Raw genomic sequence first — 16,988 nt, 5'->3', positions numbered from 1 at the left:
GGATATGTTATGTGTTCATATATAAAGGAAAACTGAAGCCGATCAGTAAATATATACATTTTCTTTCCCTCATTACATATGATTTCAAAGATTTTTTCTGGTATATTCAGTCATTGGATATTAGAACAAGGAGTCTGTTACTTTAAAACATGGAAACTGAATTTCAGTGAAGTTAAATGACTTAAGACGCATATCAGATAAGAAACGTTTGAGTTATCTTGACTCCAAGTCAAGTGCTCTGTTTGAGAAAATTAATTTTCTTCATCATTCAGAGAGCCTTTAGCAGACATATCCAATAGAACCAGCATCCTGCCTCTCTGCTTTTAACCTTGCCAATATAACATTAAAAAAAAAATGTTGGATGGAGGGCTATTAACCCTCAAACATGCATTATATAGTAATAATATCAAGGCTCTCTGTTTTGCTCAGCAGTAATCTGATTCTTGAGCTGTGATAAACTGCTCTGCCTTTGGCCTTCTTAGTTTAGCCATTTAGGAATTGGATTATTGTCTCATAAACAGAGGGGCATGATATCATTGCTTAATTATAATCATTATTAAAAGTTCTGAATCATGCTATTATCAGGAAAAGGGCAACTGATGGTACTTGAATGAATGACTCACTAAGAACATTTCAATTTATTTTGTGTCAGGAAAAATAAAAACACATTTGGAGTGTAATACTCAAAGTGGAAGATGATAGCAGGCACTGTTAAGAGTGTGAGGTTTTGAAACAGATAGAAATGTTTGAATCCCTACTATGACATTTACTCATTGGGTAACTTTAGATATTTCATGCTTAAATGGGAACAACACATTGTGTCTATTAATATTCTATAATTCCTGTGAACATGAAATGAGTTTGCGTATGTTTGTGTTTAACATAGTGGTGCCTGACATTTGGTAAGCACCCGATAAATTGTAGCAACCTAAAATAACACTCACAATAATTATAAGGTTGATCTTAGTTATTTCAAAATGTCTCTAAATCTACTGCAAAATTCAAAATCATTGTAGCTTCAGTCATGCTATTTTTTTACACAAAAACATGCAGCATTTTGGATTTGGTATTATATCGTGTAATACTCTGTATTTGACATCAAGTCGACATACACAGATCGCATGTACAAAATTCGGAGTTAGTTTGAGGTGATTATGACAAGTTCATTCATTCAATAAATATTTGGGAAATGTTTGTTTAGTGCCAGGCAAGATGTTAGGCAAAGTAAAACACAGTTCCTAACTTAAGTAAGCCATTCGAGTGTGATTAGTGTTATGATAAGAATAAGAGGGACAAGACAGTCCTCAAATATCAGTGACATTCAAATAAGGAAAGACACTTGGGTAATTTGTTTAGAACAATTTTAAGACATTTATAGCAAAAAAAAAAACCCTTTTTAGGAATCATGGAAAAATATTTTGTTGGTGAATGATTCTGCAGATTGAAAATATTTGCTCTAAAATCCACAGAAAACAATTCTAACTCAATGCACTTTTAAATCTGGTTTGTGCATTGAGTATGTATGTGTGTTATTGAGCCTCTGTCTAAATTAATATATATAAGCATATAGATGTATATGTATACACATACACACACATATATACACACACAAACGTTGGCATCGAAGCAGTCCAGTTTTGTTTTTTTTCCTCCAATGAAAAATAAAGAATTCTAGATTTTATAAGTATCCAAAATTTTTTGTTTAGAGGCATAAAAAAACTTAAAGTGAGGGGCTGGCAGAGTGGCACAGTGCTTAGGTTTGCATGTCCTCTTCGATGTCCTGGGGTTTCTCCAGTTCAGATCCCAGGTGTGGACCTATGCACCGATTGTCAGGCTCTCCTGTGGCAGGTGTCCCACATATAAAGTAGAGGTGAATGGGCATAGATGTTAGCTCAGGGCCAGTCTCCCTCAGCAAAAAGGAGGATTGGCAGCAGATGCTACCTCAGGGCTAATCTTCCTAAAAGAAAAAAAACCAAAAAAACCAAAGTGAACTCAGGGTTTACTTTATAATGAAAACCAACAGTATTAGTCAGTAATCAAACATTCCAGCTAATTATAAATACCTGAAAGTGTTTGAGAAATCCTATAGAATATATCCTACAAACCCATAGTAACCTGCATAAAAATTACCCTAGTGAAACTCATATGAAGGGGTTAAATTTGCTATTATCTAGTTGAGTCTCTTTATTTTGGAGTAAATATTCAGATAATTTTTTAAAAATTCTGTTTTAGCAAGTAATTTCCAGAAATACTATATAATTGTTGATCAAGAAGACCCATTTTTTTCTGCAAAGAGCCTCATCTCTGGGTTTTATTTTGAATGGCTAGACAATGGCATTAATTGTTTAACATTTATACTTAGATGCTTTCTTCAGAGGAAGCTAAACACTCTTTACTAGGATGACCCCATATGGGCTCAGTGAAGTCACATGTATCTGTGAACTCATGAGCATGCTCGCTTGTATAGGGAATCCTCCCACCATCCTCACATAATTCATCTTTGACAAATAATTAACAAGTAGGTTCATGGGAGTTACTCAGTGTTCCAGCAAATTTGCGTTACTTCTAATGTGGTTCTGATGTTAATTTTTGAAATTTTGGCCAAGGAGGACCTTTTATTTTCTTGGTCCGGACAAGATCTTTTTCTTCTCAACTCTAAGAAATGCTTGCCTTGTTCTCTGATTTCTCTTGTGCTGTGCTTTCCACAACAGTTCTTTCTTTTTTTCCAGGCACTTCCTTGGCTCTCTTACTGTAGCTCTATCTACTGATATGTGTATTTGCACAGATCTTTGGAGTGGAGGCATTTAAGAAATTTTCAAAGTATCTGCCACATGCCACTCAGGCAATAGTATTTCCCATTTGTACCTACTGGCATTCTTTGTGTCATCCTCCATTACCTCTCATAGAGCCATAGTCAAGGGTTAGATTTCCAGTGGCTTTTGGCAAGAGAAAGCCATTTTTAGGTTAAACCCAACTTAAGACATTAAAAGGTAATACATCTCGATAATACTGTTTATGACTTCAAACATTTTCCTTTGAACATAATATATCGATTATCATTCATCTATTTAATATAGACAATAACATATGAATATTGCTTTTGAGATGGCATTCTTTATGTCCAGTGTTTATGTAATTGTATTATTGGGCACAAAAATATGTGCTCTCCTTGGTTGCTCCATGATTATCTTTATATTTTATTTTACTTGTAGCTGGTATTTATTTGTTCTAAAATATTGCTTCCATATTATAACCATGTTCTAGACACTGGAGATGCAGTGATTATCAAAAATGCATACTCTCAAACTTCAGCAAGCACACACACTAACTTAAGTTAGGAGAGACAATGCTGTGTTTTCACCAATTCCGTGATTTTCCTCCTGGCACACAAGAAGACTACATTTATCAGCCTCCCTTGTAGTTATGTTGAGGTCATGTGATGGATTTGTGGACAAACGTATGTTGGTCAAAATAGTGTATATCACATCCAAGCCCATCCATGAAAGCCCTGCTTGATACCTGACGTTCTATCATCCTATCCACACAGATCTTGAAAGCCACGTGATGAAGATGGAAACATTATAAAATGGAAGCATCCTGGGTCCCTGAGGCTCCAATTCAAAGAAAGCTTCCAGACACACACTGTGATGCAAACAGGAAAAAGAAACCCCAAAATATTAATTATGTTAAGCCATTGAGATTGGGGGTTGCCTGCTACAGCAGTTAGCAAATACTGACTAATGCACATAGAATGGTTATATGAGGAAGACACCAAGTCTCCTTGTAAAATGTAGTAAAGTCCAAAGTTCTGAGGCTGCTGCCAGCACAGGTGAAATACATATATAAAGGAAAAATGAGGACCATGAGTGGCCACGACCTCTTTAGGTAGCTCATCCTTAACAACATGTATTTCATCTTTATGTTTACTTGGTTTTTATTCCAGTGAGAAATAAGATGCTACATCTGACCAAAAATGGATAGTATCCTGGGAATATGCTTCCCCCATGGGTGTGTACTCTGAGAATACAAAAAGGTATAATAGAAAATGACTGGGAATGGCCATCAGTGGGCCCTTTATTTGTGAAAGCACAATATTTTGAGTGTCAGAGAAAAGTCCTGCTGGTCTAGTGGTTAAGATTCTGTGCTCTAACCACCATGGCCCAGATTCTATTCCCAGTCAGGGAACCACACCACCTGTCTGTTGGTTGTCAGACTGTGGCGGTTGCATGTTGCAGTGATGCTGAAAGAGATTACATAATTTGTAAGCAAGAGTTAAAAGCAAATTGGTTTGAATTCTAATCTCATGAATTTCTAATTAGACAAGCAACTTTTGAAACTCACTAACTAGTTAGAACATTTTACTGTATATCTGGATGTAATGGTAGTGGCTATATTTTGTTCGTTGACATTTCTTTTCATTTTAGATTGTAAGGTTGTAGGTACAAGAGATAAATACCATTTAAATAGTTTTCTAATTATGAACTACATTAGTAGATACTGACCTTTGTCTTTAATTTTGTATTGGACTAGTCAGAAGATTGACATACAATTGAACAATTAACATCTGATTCTGAGAATTGGTGCAAAAATTTGAAGTTTGACACACTTCTTTTTTAGTCATGTACTGCCTACAAGATTATTTTGAAATAAGAGAATTATTTTATTTGCCAATTACAGATGTACCACAGATATCCTGCATTTTTTTTTCTTTTGTTTTACTCAAAATTTCCCTGATATTTATAAGCTTCTAGTGCTTAAAATACATACCCATTTCTTTTTCATTTGAAAATACTTGATTCCCAGGAACATATGAAGCCAATGCTCATTTTCTCCAGGATAACAGAAAGTCGTGAGAACATGGAAAAACAAACCGCCAGATCTTCATTTTAATGGACTCTTACTTCTCTCCCATGATTCTTTAGTCAGAGAAGGAAACAAGTAGAATGAGTGGACTTATGTGAATGGTGTTTCTTTTCACTGCAAATGCAGAAATAAATAAAGTGAGTGAATAGCTAAATGTGTGTATGAACAGAAAGAAGAAGTAGATACAACACATCCAGAGTATCCTTCAACTGAATAAGTCCCTGAAGAATAGTTGGCTGATCATGCATTTCCTTGTATCATTTGAACAAAAGAGGTCCCTATGAAACACATTTTCACAAATCAAGCTATCCTCTTTTTTTCTGTATGCAATATTTTTCTTACTGATGTTAAATGTAAAACCTCAAATGTATCTTATACTGTCAATTTAAATATTATAATATCTTAGTGTGTTTGCGTAGCCTAATATAAGAGCTGTGCTTTTCTTTACCTATATACCTCCTTGTCAAAAGCAGATATTTATAGAATGACATGGTTGAATGTGACAGCTCCTTTACTCTTGAAAATTTGACAGTATTTCTTATGAAAATGACAAAGAATGTAACCTCGCCAGTGATGCTTATTAAAAAGGAAAACAAAGCTCTTCTGGTGAGAGAATTATCTTAAAAATGTCTCTGTGAGTAGACATAGAGTGACACTGTCGCAGACAGCAATGTTAGATCACATCATTGTGCTCAAAAAGCTTGAATAACTTCCAGAGCAAAGTCCTAGCTTCGTAGCATGTCATTCATATTCCCACAAGATATAGGCTCCTACTTCTTCACACTCACCCTTAGTCTCTCCATCCATTACATGTTTCTGTAGCCATGGTGGAAATATCTGCCAGTCCATAAACCCAGAGCACAGTTGAATAACATTGCCAAGTCTTAATCTAAAGCGCACACTCTTAGCCTCATCTCTTAGCTCAAATCTGAATTAGATGAAGTGAGGCCAGTGTGGAAGAATAATTTTCTTAGCTAACAAGAGAGCTCTTCTTTCCTCATTTTAGCTACAGCCATCTGAAAATTGATAGCACAAGAATTTCAATCCTTTATAAAATCAAGTTTCTATAATATAAATATAAAACTCATATTTCAAGACTATTAATCATCAGATTCCTCTTATAACATTTAGTTATTTTTTTAAATATAATTTCCAAATATGCATTCTTGAAAATAAAAATTCATTATATTCTTAATTTCATAAATTCTTATTCTTTGGAATTAAAATTTCAAAAATTTTATTATTTCCAAACCTGAATTGTTCGCAGGTATCTGATGTGGAACTCTTATATAAGACCTAGTGTTTTGCTACTAGTTACTCCCAAGGTGACAATAGCAGCCCTGACTAGCTGAGAGAAAAAAGACATTATTTTCCAGTCATTAAAAACTCTGTTTCCATTTAGATGCAAAATATTTTGGGAAACAAAGTTTGTTTCCAACTAGAAAAAAAAACTTTTGGAGGAAAAATTAATTTTGTACTCTAAAGGAACTTTTAAAATGCCTCATATTAGAGCAGTACTTTGTGCAATTTAATGACACATAGGTAACTCCAAGGAATTAACCACTCTTTTGTTTTTTGTGTGAATAAGATTTACAGTGCTTGAGTATAGTTGTAGTTAATCACAACTCACGTAGATTTGTGAATTATCCCTGGCTTTTTTTCTTAAAAGAGATAATATTAATTCCTATTTTTAAAAGAAGCTTTATTTCTGAACACATTTTCTAGGCTTTGCAATGATAAATTTTACAAACTTTAGAAACTTTTTTACATTGCTTTAGAAATAAAACATATGACAGAAAACTCTTCGTTTCTTGTATGAAAGACCACTATTTACATTAAGATGTTGATTTCATCTGTTCCTAGACCATGAAGTGGCTGGCCCACTCCTGAACAATTGTTAGCTCATTAACTACAAGGAAAATTTAACTATATTTTCTTCTTTACATTGGTTTCTTGGAAATTTTGATCAAAATGTACTTTATATTGAGTAAGAGCTTAGAATCTCATTGTAAAGAATTTGTGTACAGTGACATGACCACTGTGAGTTAGGGCTTAAGGAAAGGCAATATGGAAGACCCAACAACTGAACTGACCTTGAAGAAAAGGTGGATCCTAAGAAGTAACGATGAAACAAAGAATATTTTAGGTAGGCTAAATGGTAACAAATAATGTCTTGGATTTTAAAACATACATTGTTATTACTATTTTTGTTATAAAGTACTAAAAACTAACTATAGAGCAGATTTTTCTTTTTTATGTGTTTGACATGGACGATTTGGAGCATAGCTGCTTATCCATGAAGCAATGTTTTTAGAAGATTAATCAGGTAACAACCTTTAAGATAATTTCACAAATGAGGAGTAAGCCAATGATCAGAGAGAATACTTTTTTAAGTAATTCAATACTGTAAGCATAAAACAATGACCTAAGTGGTGGCAGCAGAAGTAGAGATCAACACAGAGATTCAGGGGGCCTTTAGAAGAAAGATCGACAAAACTTTGTGATTCATTCACTGTGGGCTGCAAGTTTTACTCTAAATGTTGAGACAAATTTTTATTTTGATAGATATAGGGAGGTCAAAGTGAAAATGCATGGGCAAGATGGCTAAGCTGAAGAAATTCAAGATTTTAGTTGGGGATCACACAAATGAGAAGAAAAGTATGTCTTTAAATATAAGAGGGACTTCTATATAAAAGAACAATTATACTGGTCCATAGCTACACAAAGAGACAAAACCAGAATCAATCATCAGAAGTTACAGATGAACTCAGGATAAAAATAAATTTCTAATGATGAAATGAGTTGTCAGAAGATTGAAGCTACAGATGTGCCTGAAGACGATAACGAATGTGATCAGTAAGATTGTAGAGATGCTGAGAGCTTTGCAAGGCCCATTATCTTAGATGACCTTAAATATCTTTTAGCTCTTTAATTTTTTGATTTTGTGCTGTACATGTTTACCAATTTCAGGCCTTGTTTATGTTTGTACAGGTTATGGAAATTAAACTAAAAGACTACTCAAAATAATGTACTTTTGCTTATGTATCTAAATTCTCCCTTGCATGTTATTTTTATCTTACAATGTTAGATATTCTCTTTTTTAAATTTCTTGCCCTTCACAGTATTTTTTCAGTCTTCAGACTGGGCAGCTGGCAATTCATATTTAGGAAAATATTTGTTAATCCATTGGGTTACTAAATGACCCTCTCAGCATTCATAATTCTTAGAAAACTTGTATTCCTTCCTCTTATCTATTTCTTAATACTGTGATTCTTTATGTAAATAATTAGAGCTCTTTGTAGAAAATTTGACAAGTAGGAAAATATACGTAAAAGCTAAAATTAATTTTAATCATAGCAACAAGCATCCTTGGGGATATTTTTCAGTATATTTTTCTTTACTTTTTTAAAATTTGTGTGCTTGTAGTTCTGTTTGCCTATAAATTGATTTGCATAAGACAGGACTTATCACTGCGGCTTAAACAGGCCCATTATTTATTTCCCTGCTTGATTCACATTTCTTCTCTGACTCTGCTCCTTTAGCATCTATTGAGGGGACACTGGGCCGCGTAATCTCGACACCCTGGTGAGTATTGATTTGACCAAAGTTAGATCATGATGAAACCTAGGCCAATCTATTTCTATATTGAGTGCAGAAAAAAAAAAAGATAAAATTATTCTATTTTGAGAAAAATAAAAATGAAATAGGAAATCAATCAGTTCTGGAGAAAAGAGAGAGGAAAGGAGGCAGAGAGTGAGACAGAGAGAGCCAGAGTCATTGAGAGAGACAGTGAGAAACTGCATTGCTTCCTGTGGAATTTCCAGATCCTTTTCCTAGCCTTTCCTGGCACCTTGAAGTATCTAAGACACCGTGTTAGGGTTGACAGATTTAGCAAACACAGGACACCCAGTTGCTTTTGAAATTCAGATAAACCACAAATCAAGATTTTATTATAAATATAGCAGAGTAGTGCACTATTTGGGACATAGTTATGCTGGAAATTATTTGAAATTTAAAACTACTAGATGTCCTGCATTTTTTTTTTTTTTTTGATAACCCTTTATCTAGTGTCCTTTTTAAAAGGCAATTCTCATTTTAGGTCGAGGTGGCTTGAGAGGTTCTCATTACATATAAGCAGACCAACCATGGCTATAAGAGCAGCACCCACTTCACTGTATGTCTCCATCAGGGTTTCATTAACCACTTCACAGTCATTGTACATTTAGGATTTCCCGTTGATAATTTCTGCGATCTTCCTGCTTCCAAGAACATAAGTACCTGACAAGAAATTTCCTTTTCCTTTTAGGAGCTGTTTTAAAAAAATGAAACAAAACAAAACTTTGATCCATCTACTTCTTGGCAATTTCTATAAGTTGCAATTCTATGATCACGTAGGCTGGCTTCTGAAAAATACAACTCAACAATATATGTTATAAATGCTAGAACTTTATAAGAAGAGAAATAAACAGGATGTCAAAACTTGAAAATAAGTGTTTTGTTTATTTTTAGACATTATGATTTTTTTCTTTACTATTTTCTCCTCAGCACCTGCCTGACTTCTCACAGTTCCCAGCCTGTTAAGAATGTGGGCATTTCTGACGGCACAGGTGGTATTTGCTTTAATGTTGAAATGAAAAATAAAGACTTTGCTACTTTTCTTTATATTTTTTTTCTTGTCATGTGTTCATATGCCCTGACTCTTTTCTCTAACTATTCACAGCCATGCAATGGGGGTTTTAAATTTTTTAAGTTATGTGCTTGGAATTCTGTATAAATTGAGGGAAGAGCATGACACCAATGGATTGCACTGGTAGATGACTAGTGGAATTGAGCCTTCAACCTTGCTTTATGATGAAGGACCCGCACTTTCTGTGTTTCTCTTAACTATATCAAAGCAAGGGGGTCTCAACAAAGATTGTACATGTGGCACTTACACAAATGGAAAAGTGTGAACACAAGTGTTTTGGAACATATCAGAGACATGTAGTATATACCTGAAAATATGAACTATAATCGGCCTAGTGCCTAACTATACTGTCAATATCCTTCTCTTGGGAATGTCCAGCTCAGGTGAATTTCTCTTTCAAGCAGCCTGGAGAACATAATTCCTCTTAAGCTGTGAGTGCTTAGGTGCCAAAAGGAGATCGTTTTACTTGGTCAACTGCAGTGTCTGTTAAGTCTAAGTACAGCCAGAAATGGAGAGGAAAAAAAAATCTCTCTCAGTTTATTAGCTCACTTTCCTAACCTCCCTTCCATTTTCTGTAAAGTGATGTAGTTAACGAGAAATTAGAATTTATTAGGACAGTGTTTCTTAATTTGATTTACCTTGGTGATCAAAAGTAAAAATCCTCTTTTCCTCCCTCTAAACAAATGTGTAAACAAATGTGTAATACTTACATAGATACGCATAGACATATATATCTGTATGTATATTTACATATTTATCCAAGTATTTGATTACTGCTCTTCTTAAAAAAAATCATGAAGTGGTTCCATTCATTCTCAGCCATATTAAAATATTCAGCAATTTCTGTTTTATCCAACCACTCCACTAGATTCCAGGACTCCACCTTTTATCTCAGGAAACCAAAAAAAGGAATGTTCACATAGCAAAAGGAAGATAAGAGCTGTATTAGTTTCCTGTAGATGCTGTAATAAATTATTACAAATTCTATGGCTTAAAACAATAGAAATATATTCTCACAGTTCTGGAGGCCAGAAGTTCAAAATCAAGATGTCAACAGGACCACACTCCCACTAAAGACTCTACAAGAGAATCTATTCTTTACTTTTTCCATCTTCTCGGGGCAGCATTCCTGGGCTTGTGGCCACATCAATCCAATCTCCACCTCTGTCTTTACATTGCCATCTTCTCTGCCTGTCTGTCTAATCTCCCTCTGCCTCTCTCTTATAAGGATACTTGCGATATCATTTAGGGTCCTCCAGGATAATCCAGAATGATCTCCTCATCTAAAGATCTTTAATTTAATCACATTGGCAAACATCCTTTTCCCAAATAAGGCAACACTTATGGGATTAAGGGATTAGGATGTGGATATATGTTTGGGTGCATTGTTCAGACTACCACAGAGGCCTACTTAAATCTAAGCCTACAAACAAGCATCACTCTAACAAAGCAATAAATAATGTATGACTTTTGGGATCTTATTGAAGGCGGTTCTCATGAGGCCACCTAGAAAGGAAACCAGTGTTCTTTGGTGCGCACGTTATATGGCCCAATCAAGTGAGGGCTGAACGGTTTGTGGATTTTAACTGAGGCCTTATGCAGGAGCTGGGTGCTGGTGGTTGATACTACTCACAATGGTAGAGCTTGAGTATCTGGATGTTGACTAAGAGCAGTCCACGTAGAAAACTAATTCATGTCTCCCACCAACTTTTTCTCAGATGGTCTCCACTTTCATCTTTGAACTTTTTGTTTGAGAATCTCTAACTTGCCTTGAGAGTTAGGGGTTAGGTAAAATTTACTCCTATTCATCACATTCCTCAAACTTTTATGCATCTGACTCCTGTGAGTAAGAAGCAAATCCCAGAAAACCCTGATTAATTGTAATATTTTATAGAAATTATTAAATATATTAATATTACTATATAAACAAACCCTACAAAATAGCTATCAGGTTGAATGAAGGTTGCTAATAACACACTGATTATTCCTAAACAAATAAGAACAAATATAAATATTTTGTGTGTTGGTGAACATGATTACTTCATGATAAGAACTTTTCCAAAGAAGATTATACTATTTCTTAGATTACCTTTTGAAAGTCTTGACAATCATGTTCTAGTGAACTCAGTTGAAATTATCTGTGAGCATTAAGGATTTCGCAATATTCCAGACTTATTTTTTGGAATTTAAAGCATTAATGGAGATTTGAAAATATGGAATTGACTCAGGAAAACTGTGAAACTCCTTTTATGACTAAAACCTTCATATCAATTAAGTTCAGCTTCTCCTATAAATAACTTTGTTGACAGCTCCAGTTAACTTTATTATGGTTAGGCGTGATTATAATATGTACAGGAAAAAAGAACAAATTATGTCACGCTTTGCATAACTTTCTAGATTCATCATGGGCTAATTTCACTGAAACCTTCAGTTTATGTTGGAAATAGGTTCTTTTTACAGTCTTTGAGCATGACAGTTGTGATTTTTTTCTGTATGTTATCCACATAAATATTATTCATTTAAAATGAATTTATTAACAGTACTATCTCTTCGATGTAATCAGGCATGCTCAATGTGCACTATGCCTATTCAAAGTAACTTTACAGCCTGTACAGAGTGAAGCTATAACTAAGACACAAATAAACGTAGAGAAAACAACCATGTCTTTATTAGGAGAGAGATTGGGAGTACCCAAGGAACCCATTACTCGGTCTGAGAATTTTTATATTCAGGTTTCCTTTCTAGTTGTGGAATTTCTACTCTCACAGTGGCAAGTTGGAGAAAATCACCTTGATATTGCTTAAGAAAGTGAGGAGACAGATGTATCTTAACCTATAGGATAACCTGCTTATAATTGGATTCCTCTGATGCCCCCTCTGCTGGGCTGTCCGTGCCACCCAAGCCACACATGCTGCTCTTTCCTCCTCTGCTTTCCCTCCCTTTGTCACAGCCTGTTCGGCATAGCATGGGTTCCTACCATCAGCAGCAATGTCTCTATTTTTCTTATGAACCCACTTTCTTCATTTCAAATATGCATGTGGCCAGCAACAGGTTTCATCTCTTAGTATAAACCCAAAGGGGGGAAAATAGCTCTATATCCAGATTCTAATCATCAGGGAGATCTTGTCCGCACTTGGTTGAGCTTCCTATCATTGAACATATCCAGTGTGGTCACATGGGTAAGATCTCATTGTTCAGAGATGGTAGCTCCACAGTGATCATGTGGGTCAAGTGAGAGAGGGGTTATTTTGAAAAGAATGTCGCTAGACAGACATTGCCAGGGTTCCATCATTTTGCTCATTAGCACTACTTCTGTCAGTCCGTAAAGTTTTGGCTCACTGCTCAGGCAAATCACATCTATTCTCATGCCTCCTAAGGAGTTTTGCCTTTGGACGAGAAGAACTGTATAAGGAAGAAGGAGCATAATAACTCCACTTCGTATATATTATTCAAATAAACCTCAATACGTTCTTCTCTCATCCTATTATATGCTTTTACTCATTCACTTATTTTCCTCTGCTACACTATTGCAGTAGCCTACAAATGGGATGCCTTCTTCTGATAGAAATCTTCCTCAATATAGATGCTAACATTTTCTCATATAGATCAAATGCAGGTATTTCAAGTCCTTAGTCTTAAGCTTTCTATAGCCCTCCATGACAACATATAGCAAATGTTGAACAATTTTCAGTTAACACTAATGGACAGAATTCCTTGTAAAAATACATAAAGACTACTAAATCAAATAGTTTAGTAAACAGGATATTCAGAAGTTATAATTTTAAAGGTTGAAAAAGGGTGGTTTGTATGTGGGAAATTCTTTATTAGTAATTTTCTCATGGCATTTATCATGCATAATGTGGATTATATCTAATTTACGTGTATGCCATCTGTCTTACCAGACAGTAAGTACCTCAAGGGCAAAATCCATAGAAATTGACATTGGAGTCTCTCAAAGTTTAACATCAGGATTTACGCTAAATCGTTTTCTAATATACAGTGGTAAAAGGCAAGAAAACAATGAGGATGAGAGGAAGGTGAGTGCCCAAAATGGGGAAACAGAAGAGAAAGAAAGAAAAACAAAAGATAAAAAGAGAGGAAAAAATAGTAGGGGTGAGATTTTGAAAGCATATGGAAGAGACTAGCTGAATAAAAAGGTTAGCATTTTGTGGCAGCACTTGTGTATAACAATTTTGAGAGAGGCAGCATGTTAAGATGTGAGATAAAAATTATGAGCAGTAATGAATAAAGAGGGTTGAGTGTGAAAAAAGTCAGCCATAAGCTTTCAGTTGAAACTTTGATGTTATCAAAGGCATCAATCATTCAGATATTTTAATCTAGCAATACTCACAAAATTAGATGCACTTTTTTCCCCCCATTTACTGGGCAAATATCTAACAGTTAGTATAAAAAGCAGAGAGAAGAAGGAAGTCCCTTTTTTCTTTACACTTTCTCCTTTTGTAGGAAGAAAGGAAGATTATTGTCATTAAGTTTAATAATCAGAAGTTAGCCACAGTATGTTAGAGTTTCTTATGTGATGACAGCACAGATGTCTACAATTTTGCAAGAGGATTTTCTCATCTGCACTTTGTGATTGACTGTGAAATTTCTAAAGATTTCATGGCTGAGTGCGAGTTAGCATACTGCTAACACAACTGGTTGACATATGAAATGGATGTATATAGATATTTATCAGCCAATCAGTAATCATTCAAGCATCTTCTTGCTTCCTATCTTCCATGTGGTCGTCACTCTTTGAGACACTATGGGAAGACACAAAACACATATGTGACATATCCTATTTCGCTAAAAACTTAATATCTATTTGGCAATGACATGGCAAATAATGAGGCTATACGTAAACAAAGACAATGTACTATAATTAGTAGGGAAATTGAAAGAACAATATGAAATACATGATGGCTGGAAAAGTTGTCATGGGTATAGGGGGATCCATCAAAATGCAGGATAGAAACCAGGTCTTGAAACAATATGTAGGGCTTGGATAGGTCATTTGGATCTTGGAAGAAATTTTGTGATTTCACAGCAATTGAAACAACAAAAGAAAAACAGAGGTGAGAATGAGAAGACTGTGCATGTACAGGTATTAGAAAATTGGCCTGACTATCGTACAGTGTTTAGGTCAAAGAAAACTGAATCAAACAAAGGACAAAATTAAATAACTAAATGCAAAGATTATCAAAGGCTTTGAAAGGCAAGTAAAAGAATCACCCTTCTAAGACTTGCCAGGGCAGGTCGTAAGTTATAATTTAGTCAAAATAAACCTTTAGGATTTGCGTACATGTTTGTATCTGTGTGTGTGTGTGTGTGTATGGTGGGATGGTGTTAGTGTAGTCATTGTGTGTATTTTGTGTTCGTCCTTTTCTTTAACCTTCCAAGTAACCTGGATAATGACTATCGTTTAATAACCACATTGATGGCTTCTTTTTTTGTTTCATGTTAAACCCTTCTTTGCAATATATGCAAAGATGACTGTCACACCTTACCACGTTTAGTTCTTTAACTGCATTCTAATTTAAAAATAAAAGCACCAAAACTCATCAGATACTGGTGGGTCAAATGAAATCAGCCTAATTATTCCATCATCTGAATATACTATCAAAAATGAGTTCTTGGGGAGTAGACTGTCAGCAACCTTACTTAAGTTGTTTCTGCCTACTAACCAGGATTTCCACTTACTTATATTTACTACATGATAGGGCTGTTAGTACCACCCTTTCTTGTGGTTTCAATCCATTTCACTTGCCTGGGTCCATCAATGTAATTGGTTCTAGCAATTATTTCTATATTCCAAAATGCATTAGATAATAATTAGATAATGAATCTAAAAGATAACTTTATAAACATTTAGTCTATTTACTGGTTCAAAAATCTCATAATCTTATCCATTCAATTTTTTGTTGAATGGATCTCACTTTTTTCTTAAAGTAGACATTAGTAAAATCATAAAGGCTACTGCTTATTCCAAAATACCATAATGTCCTAAATAGATATTAGCTCAACTAGACTCAGAGGTTTTTTCCCCCTTATAGTTGTATTTATACTTTCTTTAAGACATTTCATGCTCAGTAACTAGTCTCCATTAAGTGGGAGCTGTTATTTATGAGGTTTCTTGGTGCTCTCTCTGGCCAGACTATAAATTAATGATAAGATTTTACATATCCCACCATCTCCATATCTTTCCATAATTGAATATCATTTCACATATTGAATGTCAAAGACATATTAAGCAGCACCTGTGAGTAGCTGAGACACAGATATCTGATACCTGTTGGCCACAGGACTCTGAGGCAAAGCAGGTCAGGAGCACAGACGTCTAGCAGGCAACATGCGTGAGCTCAGGAATTTATCAGGGATTGCAGATTGTCAGTGTCACAACTTTTAAACCTTGGAATTTTTAAGGAAACTATAAGAAAGAACTCTAATCACTGAATAAAAACAAAACACCATATTGGAAAAAAACTGCAGTTATTCTTTTAAAAGGAAGCACAGAGAAAGTTTAATCAAGGATGAGTCTGATTGGATTGTTAACATATTGGTAACAGAGAACTATGAATTTGTTAATATATGAGAAGTGGAAGAAAATTGGTTCCCAAGAACGAGGAAAAGTAATAAATACCAAAATTTTAAAAACACCAAAACCTCTTATTTACAGGAAATATTCAAAGGTATTTTTATTAGGGATGATACATTCATCTTTATGTTTATGAATCCAGAGATTAGGGGAAAAGTGCCAACTATGTCTGTATACTCCTCAAAAATTTAAATTTGAATATAGGTGTGTAGATTTTTCCACCATAAGTTATGGTATAGATTTTCATTAATCGTGTCTATAAAACAATAATGCTGGTATTTTTCTTGGAAATCATATAGTTGCCTACATGTAGCTTCAAATTATTTCATTCTTAGTTGATCTGTCTCTATACAAAGTATTTGAAAAAACCAAAGATGACCATTTTCTAATGAAATGAGAAATCCTGGATCTGGAAATCACTGGCATGCAAACCCCTACATCGTCTAAAGAACTAAAAACACTCAGCTGTAAACCATATACTTTACAACAAAAACGTTTGGGCAGGGTGATGACAGTTACTCATTGTGTGGAAACAAGCCATTTATTTCCCATGGGGGCTGACAGATGAGGCTACAAGGCAGGCTGCTAACAGAAGCAGCCACTACTGTAAAATGTTTTATAAATGCCAAAATGAACAGTTGGAGTCATAGCTACCTTTCCAAGTTAATCACAATTACAGCCATTTCCAAGTATAGTCTGAGAGAAATAGAAGGGATTAGTCTATCTTGAAGCTCCAGTACTTCACTTCAAGAGCTGGGAACAGGAAGGTACTTGTCCCTTATGTACCACGAATTTCCATATCCGACATATGGCTCAACACAATTAAGAGCAGAGACAGAATGT

This window comes from Equus caballus, chromosome 23, assembly GCF_041296265.1.
Source record: "Equus caballus isolate H_3958 breed thoroughbred chromosome 23, TB-T2T, whole genome shotgun sequence".
NCBI lineage: Eukaryota > Metazoa > Chordata > Mammalia > Perissodactyla > Equidae > Equus > Equus caballus.
Note: the sequence above shows the minus strand (reverse complement) of the source record.